Source organism: Canis lupus, chromosome 25, assembly GCF_011100685.1.
Source record: "Canis lupus familiaris isolate Mischka breed German Shepherd chromosome 25, alternate assembly UU_Cfam_GSD_1.0, whole genome shotgun sequence".
Taxonomy (NCBI): domain Eukaryota; kingdom Metazoa; phylum Chordata; class Mammalia; order Carnivora; family Canidae; genus Canis; species Canis lupus.
Window position 1 is genome coordinate 51230218 of NC_049246.1, and position 8604 is coordinate 51238821.

The following is an 8604-nucleotide window of genomic DNA, read 5'->3' on the forward strand; positions in this document are numbered from 1 at the left end:
TTCAGTTTCCTCCAGCAGTGACATCTTGCATAATCACCATCTAGAGGCCCAGCCATGGGCCTTGATGAGGTCGGGAGTCCGAGGTGTCAGGGCAAGGCACCCACCCCGCACCTGGGAGCCCTCCCCACCATCACCTTCCTAGTACTTGGAACCCAGTTTTGAGACCCGCACGGGCCTCTTCCCCCATCAGGGCTCCATCACGGGCACACACAGGCCCAGCTGGGGAGCTGCCTTTGCAGGGAAGACCAAGCTTCGCTTAGCAGACGGGGGCACCCCACAGGATGGACCTGCTACAGAAAAGGGGGGTGCTGGCTCTCCCCAACCACCACACTGAAAAAAGGAGCACTGAGGAGGCCCAGACCACCAGTTAGTTCTCTCCTGGCTTTAGGTCATTGTGAAGATTCACCACCAGGACAGGAGGGCAGGGACTTTGACCGTTAACAGTCTGTGAGCCAATTCATAATTGTGCATACGGTGATGACGGTGATGACGGCATGGGGCCTCGAGGAGGCTCACGCCCCAGGCCCCTCAGCTGGGAGGGCCCGGCCGACGCTCCCCTCAGCCGCCAGCTCCCGAGCGTGGGGGAGCCGGGCTCCCCACGGCAGACAGTAACTGGAGGCCCTGCTATCACTAGCACGGAAGGACGCTTAAAACACGCCAAAGAGCTACGCAAATGGAGATCAGTACAGCAGGGAAACAAAACAGACAACAGGACATCATCCACTTGAGAAACGGACCAAGGTCTGTTGAGCCCGGCACACCGTGAAGATCAATGGGAAACGAGCAGTGTTCCCCAGCACACGAGGGCCAGGCAGCCGTGGCCTTCCAGCTCCAGCTCCCTTTTCTGCAAAATGTGAATAAGGACAACGCACACCTCACAGTGCTCGCGCGAGGACCCACGGGCTAAGCTGGGCCTACAAACGGTAAATGCCAAATAGCTGTGAGCTGCTGATTTTAAAAAGGATGAGCGTCATCACACCGGGGTAAAGTTGCATCCCTGTGAGTCACCGTGCACGAAAATTAGTTCCAAGTGGATCTAAAAACAAAAGATGAAAGTTCTGGAAAAAATAAAATAAAATGAAGACTATGATGGTCTGGATAACTTTGGAGTGGCCCCCGCCCTTCAGAGCGGCTAGGGCTCACGGAGAATATCGGTCCGTGGCATCTCGGAGCTGCTGAGAGTGAGACACACACTTGGGAAGCTAAAGGTGCACACGAGCTGGAGCTGGAAGCGTGAGAGTCACCCTCAGGGGCAGGGGCTCCCCTCAGAGAAGCGGGGCGAGGAGGGGAAGTGTGGCCTCCGGGCAGCAGCAGGGCCCTTGCTAAAGCAATCTTCCCAAAGGCAAAGCAACCTCAATACAGGTTTCCAAGAGCAAGACCGACCACATACGCTCCCCTCCAGGGGTGCAGACAAGGAAACAAGCTACCTTCAGGGAGTCTACAGAAAAATAAAACAGGTTCAGACACGTGAGAACATCAGATATCAGAAATACCTGTCACGTGTTTAAAATGTGAAAGATGAAAAAAAAAAAAATGTGAAAGATGGGAGTCACAAAAGTGAGCAGGACAAGGGTTTCCCAAAAATAACTTCATATTGAAAGAACCAAACCAGCTTCTTAAAATTAACTTCTTTAAATTTCAGCATTAAAAAAAAAATGAGGGATCCCTGGGTGGCGCAGCGGTTTGGCGCCTGCCTTTGGCCCAGGGCGCGATCCTGGAGACCCGGGATCGAATCTCACATCGGGCTCCCGGTGCATGGAGCCTGCTTCTCCCTCTGCCTGTGTCTCTGCCTCTCTCTCTCTCTCTGTGTGACTATCATAAATAAATAAAAATTAAAAAAAAAAAAGATTTCACTACAACCAAGTGGGGTTTATCGCAGCAATAAAAGGTTTAACCTTTGGAAATCAGTCAACACAATTCACCGTATCAACAGGCTAAAGAAGAAGAAGAAAAAAGGAAAAATCCCACAATCATAGCACGTGAATTGATGTGAAAAAAGCATTTGGCAAAATCCAACACCCTCTTCCTTCGTGGGAAAAAACACTCAACAGTTAGGAGGAGAGAACATCCTCCAGTGCCCCCGGTGCCCTGGAGCATCCAGGAAGCGCCAGTGAGGGACACGCGCCTTCCAGGGTCAGGAGCGAGCGGGGAAGCCCATCTGGCCTCTTCTCCGGGCACCAGGCACCGGGCACCGGGCACCGTCCTGGGGGCAGAGCCCGCACACAGAGACAAGAGGAAATAAAAGGCACGTACGCTGGAAACCGCGGCACAAGGTTGTCTCATGCACAGGCGACGGGGTCAGACACGGAGCAAGGGCTAGGGTTTTCCTAAGGAGACGACAACCCTTCTCTGGGGCGTGGAGGATAAAGGCTTTAAACAGACGCTGCGGAGGAAGGCTGAGGACCACAAGGAAGCGCCTGGGAAATGTTCGGCACCACCAGCCCGGGAAACGCAGTCACACCGACAGGAGCTGCCTACACCCGCTCGAGGGGGCCGCGGCTGCCAAGAGGGGAGGCACAGGCTGCGGGCCAGGAGCGGGAACCCGTGGGGAGGGACACACCGCGCTGGGCGGCCGCCTGCCCGTCCCCCCGGGACAGGGTGATCGCACCAGTTCCCACCCAGGAGAGGAAAGCGCACGACCGCGGGGGCTTCCACGGAAACGTGGACTTTATTCAGAACAGCCCCCAACAGGAAACAAGCCAAATGTCCCCCCACAGGCGAAGAGATAAGCCAGTCAAAGCACAGCCACGCAGGGAGCCCTACTCGGCAGCAGGAACGCATGCTCGGGAGGCAGTGACGGCTCGCGTGGGTCCCAGAGCCGAGGCTGCCAGAGAACACGTCCTGCGGGAGCGCGGGCAGGCAGGCCCCATCAGGGGCAGACCCTAGGGGCAGATCGCGGCCCCTGACCCCCCCCCTCCCCCCCCCAGGGCGGGAGGCCGTGGATGGCTCCCCACTCACCTGCGGCCGCAGGTGTGCGCTCAGCACCTGACGCTCCCTGAACTGGGCACTTAACATCAGCACGTTTCATTGCCTACATCGTCTCAATAAAGTTGAATTTTAATGCCGATGACTGAGTAGGACGAGCAGGCAGGCATTGCTGAAGAGAACACTAGAGGATCGGGAGATCTACCTGAACACATGACCCAGAACGCCACGCAGGGAAACCAGAATATAAAACGAGAGAGAAGAGATAAAGAGAGAACCGAACACCTACGTGGGGAGAGAGGAGAGGAGGAGCGAGAGCAAGCAACCCTCCACACTCAGGGAATCCACAGATCCAGGCCCCTGAGGGGGCAACTCAGCCTCACAGATGTGAAAGCCCGACAGGAAGCCGTGGTGAGCTGCGTGTGCGTGTGCGTGTACATGTGCGTGTGTGCGCGCGTCTGGGCGGGAATAACCAAAGCAACCAAGGGAACAGACACGGCCCACCAGGGCCTGCGCAGCTACCAGCACCGACCCCGGGCTGCGGGGACAGTGCCTCCCCGGGACACCCCGCAGGCGCCGAGCGGGGATGCCTGGCCAGCGCCACAGGCAGCCAAGAAACCACCGAAGCACAGCGAGCACAGCGAGCACACGCCCCACGCACAAAGCAACATCTGGGACATCAGGGACTTCACCTGTGAAGCTCAAAACAGTAAACTTCCAGAAGAAAATTAGACTTTCTCTAAGACTTCGGGCAAGGAAGGTTTTCTTCAGTGAGACAAAAACCTCTAGCTGTAGCAGAGGGTGATAAATTTAATATTAAAGCTGAGAATGCTTGTTTGTTAAAAATATCACAAACAAAACGATATTAAACCCCAAACTGGGAGAAGGTATCTGCCACATATACAACCAGGAAATTAATACTCAGGATACTTTAAAAGGTCAATAACCTAAAATTAAAAAAATAATAATAATATAGATACACACAGTTCCATGGAAAAATGGAAACAAAAATTTCACAGATGAGGAAGAGGCTTTGCTTTATCAGCGTAATCATGACAATGTCACACCTACTAAATCAGCAAAACCTAATGATTCTAACAATATAAAATATCAACACAAATGTAGATCAATAGGAACTCTAACAGGGACACCTGGGTGGCTCAGCAGTGAGCATCTGCCTTCGGCCCAGGGCGTGACCCCGGGGTCCTGGGATGGTGTCCCACGTCGGGCTCCCTGCATGGAGCCTGCTTCTCCCTCTGCTTGTGTCTCTGCCTCTCTCTCTCTCTCTCTCTCTGTGACTATCATAAATAAATAAAAAATTTTAAAAAATCTATACTAATAAAAGAGAAGAGAGGAGCACCTAGGGGCTCAGCGGTGGAGCGGCTGCCTTCGGCTCAGGGCATGACCGCGGGGTCCTGGGATCGAGTCCGGCATTGGGCTCCCCGCATGGAGCCTGCTTCTCCCTCTGCCTGTGTCTCCGCCTCTGTCTCTCATGAATAAATAAATAAAATCTTAAGAAAAAAAAAAAAAGGAACTCTAACAAATTAATATAATGTCTTCAGAAAATAATTCTGGTCATATACTAACCTACTAGGACAGTATATTCTACTCTTCGGTTTATAGTCTATAAGATCCTTGCACATATACAGCAATGTTCAGGGCAGCCTGGCTCACAATGGCAAAAGAAAAAAGGAAGAAAAGAGAACAGTCATCAACAAGTAAACAGTTTCAAAATTCTGGTGTATTCATGTTACGAGTTATAACAATGAAAACAAATGCTATACACATGAGGACAAATCTTAGCAATATAATAAGTGAAAAAAATCAAGTCACAAAATTCCCTTTTTACACCGCCCCACGTAAATACATTGTTGAGGGGACACACAAACCTTGGGCAGGTTCCCTCTGAGGGCCCAGAGGCAAGCTGGGATGCAGGACGGCAGGACGGCCCGGGGTCTTTCCGTTCCTAATGTGGGCAGTGGGCTTAAATGTGTTCACTTCACTGTTATGATTCATGACTGATGTCGCATCTATCCTTTTGAGTGAATCAATCAGCATATACTAAAAGGTTAGGAGATGTACAGACATGTATCTATCCAGGGTGGGATGGCTGGAAGAGCAACAGCTGATTATGAACCAAAAGGGTAGGAAGCAAAAGAGAAACTGAATAACTACTAGAATGTGTTGCTTTCTTTCTCTCAGCATCGAAATAGACAAATTATTTTTATTATTTTTATTTTTTAAGATTTTATTTGTTTATTTATTCATAGAGACACAGAGAGAGAGAGAGGCAGAGACACAGGCAGAGGGAGAAGCAGGCTCCACGCAGGGAGCCCGACATGGGACTCGATCCCGGGACCCCAGGATCACACCCTGGGCTGCAGGCAGTGCCAAACCGCTGCGCCACCGGGGCTGCCCCACAAATTATTTTTAAAATAAGTAACAACACGATCATAGTTTCATTTCTACTTCTACAACCAACCTATCAACAAAGCACAGAGACTTGACTATAGCCTCAGACTACACTGTGGACATTACAGAGCTTTAATTTGTAAAAAAAACAAAAACATGACTCTTCAGACTACATTGTAAGTTTACTAATAAGTACATTGTAAATACTATAAAAGTTTACTTTGTAAAAGTAACAGGGAGAGGAGTTAAGGCCAAGTTGGTCTTTCCTGGGAAGCCAGGGACAAGCGGTGTCTAAAGCTGACAAATCAAGGAGTGGACGTAAGAAAGGTGAATCCTTTTCCCCTTTGTGTCTTCTGTGCCCTGAGCCAGGGCCACACTGCACCCCACATCCCCACCACGGGGGACCGGGGCCTGTGCAGAGCCACCCGGGGCCTCCAGCTCCACAGGCACAGGCCAGCTTCACGCGGCCTTACATCGCTCTGCTTTGTGTGGGTTTAATTCCAATGTGAACCAGAAACACCTGCCAGTCCAGCCTTAAGTTTTTATTAAGTTTTTCTGGGTTTGAGGTTTTTTTGTACCTGCTCTTGGGGCCTCATATGCCTGCCCAGGCAGGCAGCTGGGACTTTTTCCCAAATACTGACTTTACAGGGCTCTGTGGCTGGGAGCAACACGACCACACATGTGGTGTCCAAGGAGCGCTCCAGGGTGGGGGTGAGGGTGGGGGCTACACCGATACAAGCAGGAAACAGGGGTGGAAAGATGGAGAGGGGAACCCGTAGACCAAACGTGGCACAGCACTGACCTAGATTTACTGGGTGATGAGGTGCAGAAAGCAAGGGAATGAAGGGTGTCAAGACCGCATCCGAGTGTCACGCTCAGGCCGCAGCCTTCATCTGGGAAAAGAAGAGACGATTGAGCATAAAGCCAGGTTTGTCTGGGGCACCCCGGTGGAGGTGACTGCTCAGCAGTGGGTGCACACACAGATCTGTGCACGGGGGTGTGGGGGGGAGAGCAGGGGGTGGAGGGGAGGGTGGAGGGGGGTGTAGAGAGCTGGGGGGAGGGGGCAGAGATCTGGGGGTGGTGGAGTGGGGGGGAGAGCTTGGGGTGGTGGAGAGCTGCGGGGGAGGGGGGAGAGCTGGGGGGGGTGGAGGGGGGAGAGCTGGGGGTCGTGGAGGGAGGGAGAGCTGGGGGTGGTGGAGGGGGTGGAGAGCTGGGGGTGGTGGAAGGGGGGAGCTGGGGGGGATGGATAGGGGGTGGAGGGGGGAGAGCTGGGGGGGTGGAGAGCGGGGTGGGGGGGAGCTGGGGGGGATGGATGGGGTGGAAAGGGGGGAGAGCTGGGGGAGGTGGAGGGGGGGTGGAGAGCTGGGGGGGAGAGCTGGGGTGGTGGAGGGGGGGAGCTGGGGATGGTGGAGGGGGGAGAGCTGGGGGAGGTGGGTGGAGAGCTGGGGGTGGTGGAGGGGGGAGAGGGAAGGAGAGCTGGGGGGATGTCTGGGGGTGGAGAGTGGGGGGGAGAGCAGAGGGTGGTGGAGGGGGTGGAGGGGGGTGGTGGAGAGCGGGGGAGAGCTGGGAGGATGGAAGGGGGTGGAGGGGGGAGAACTGGAGGTGGTGGAGAGCAGGGAGGGTGGAGAGCTGGGGGGGAGCTGGGGGTGGTGGAGGGTGGGAGAGGGAGGGAAAGCTGGGGGGATGGCTGGGGGTGGAGAGTGGGGGGGAGAGCAGGGGTGGTGGAGGGGGGGAGCTGGGGGTGGTGGAGGGGGGAGAGCTGGGAGGATGGAAGGGGGTGGAGGGGGGAGAACTGGAGGTGGTGGAGAGCAGGGGGGGGTGGAGAGCTGGGGGGGAGCTGGGGGTGGTGGAGGGTGGGAGAGGGAGGGAAAGCTGGGGGGATGGCTGGGGGTGGAGAGTGGGGGGGAGAGCAGAGGGTGGTGGAGGGGGGGAGCTGGGGGTGGTGGAGGGGGGAGAGCTGGGAGGATGGAAGGGGGTGGAGGGGGGAGAACTGGAGGTGGTGGAGAGCAGGGGGGGGTGGAGAGCTGGGGGGGAGCTGGGGGTGGTGGAGGGTGGGAGAGGGAGGGAAAGCTGGGGGGATGGCTGGGGGTGGAGAGTGGGGGGGAGAGCAGAGGGTGGTGGAGGGGGGGAGCTGGGGGTGGTGGAGGGGGTGGAGAGGGGGGGTGGTGGAGAGTGGGGGAGAGCTGGGAGGATGGAAGGGGGTGGAGGGGGGAGAACTGGGGGTGGTGGAGAGCAGGGGGGGTGGAGAGCTGGGGGGAGCTGGGGGTGGTGGAGGGTGGGAGAGGGAGGGAGAGTGGGGGGGGGAGAGCTGGGGGTGGTGGAGAGCGGGGGGGGGCAGCGGGAGAGCGCGTTGGGGGGAGCGGGAGGGGGAGCCAGAGGCGGGGGAGCCGCGGGGCGGGGGGGCCTGCCACGGGACGCGCCTTCCCGCAGGAGACGGGGCAAGGACGCCTAGAGAACGCAGGCTGCCAGCTCCGGGCGGACTGTGCGCGGGCGCGGCCGGGCCCCGGGCACCCCTACACACACCCTCGTTCTCCCCGGGCCCCCCCCCCCACACACACACACGCGGGTCTCCCCGGGCCCCCTCCCCCTACACACACACACACACACACACACACACACACACACACACACCGGCCTCCCCCACACACGCGGGTCGCCCCGGGTCCCGGGCCAGGGCACCGCAAACGGCCGCAAGGTGGCAGCGGGCCCCCCCGGGCGGAGCCGCACGGAGGGGACGCGGGGGGCGCGGGGCTCCCGGGCTCGTCCGCCGGCCGCCTCCCCCGGGGCAGGCATCCATCTCACCTGCGGCCCGCCTGGGCCAAGCCGCCAAATTCGCCTCGCCGCGCGGGGAGGGGCTGATCGGCCGCACCGGCCAATCGCAGAACGACTCGCGTCGATGGACAGGCGCCGCGAGCCAACCAGTAGCGCCTGTGGGCGGGACTCCGCGAGCCGGCGCCCAGAAGCCCGCGCTAACGGTTGCTAGGGACGCACCGGTCTCCCCTTACGGCGCCCCGGAGGAGCCAAAAGAGACGGCGCCCCCGCCCACCGGGTCTGACCAACTCGGCAGCTCTGGTCTCCGAATCCGGAAGGGTGAGCGGCGCGGGGCTCCCCGTCTGCAGCCCGGGAGGCGGGGGGCGCGGGGAGGCTCCCTCAGCGGCGGGGCCGGCGGAGGCTGCGGCCCGCAACGATGGGCGACGTCCCGGACCCCGACGGGCGCCCCCCCGCCGGCGGGCGGCCCCGGCTCCGACCCCGGCTCCAGCGCGGGCG

At 57.7% G+C, this 8604-nt stretch overlaps 1 protein-coding gene across 1 annotated transcript in view; it reads right to left on the reverse strand.

Annotated features, from left to right (window-relative positions):
• PASK (PAS domain containing serine/threonine kinase) overlaps positions 1-8251 on the reverse strand; it is a 34735-nt gene extending 26484 nt beyond the window's left edge. Inside the window, 2 exon segments of the mRNA XM_038574430.1 lie at positions 6140-6230; positions 8140-8251. The gene's annotated coding sequence lies outside the window, so the exon portion shown is untranslated.
• Positions 8252-8604: the final 353 nt, after the last annotated feature.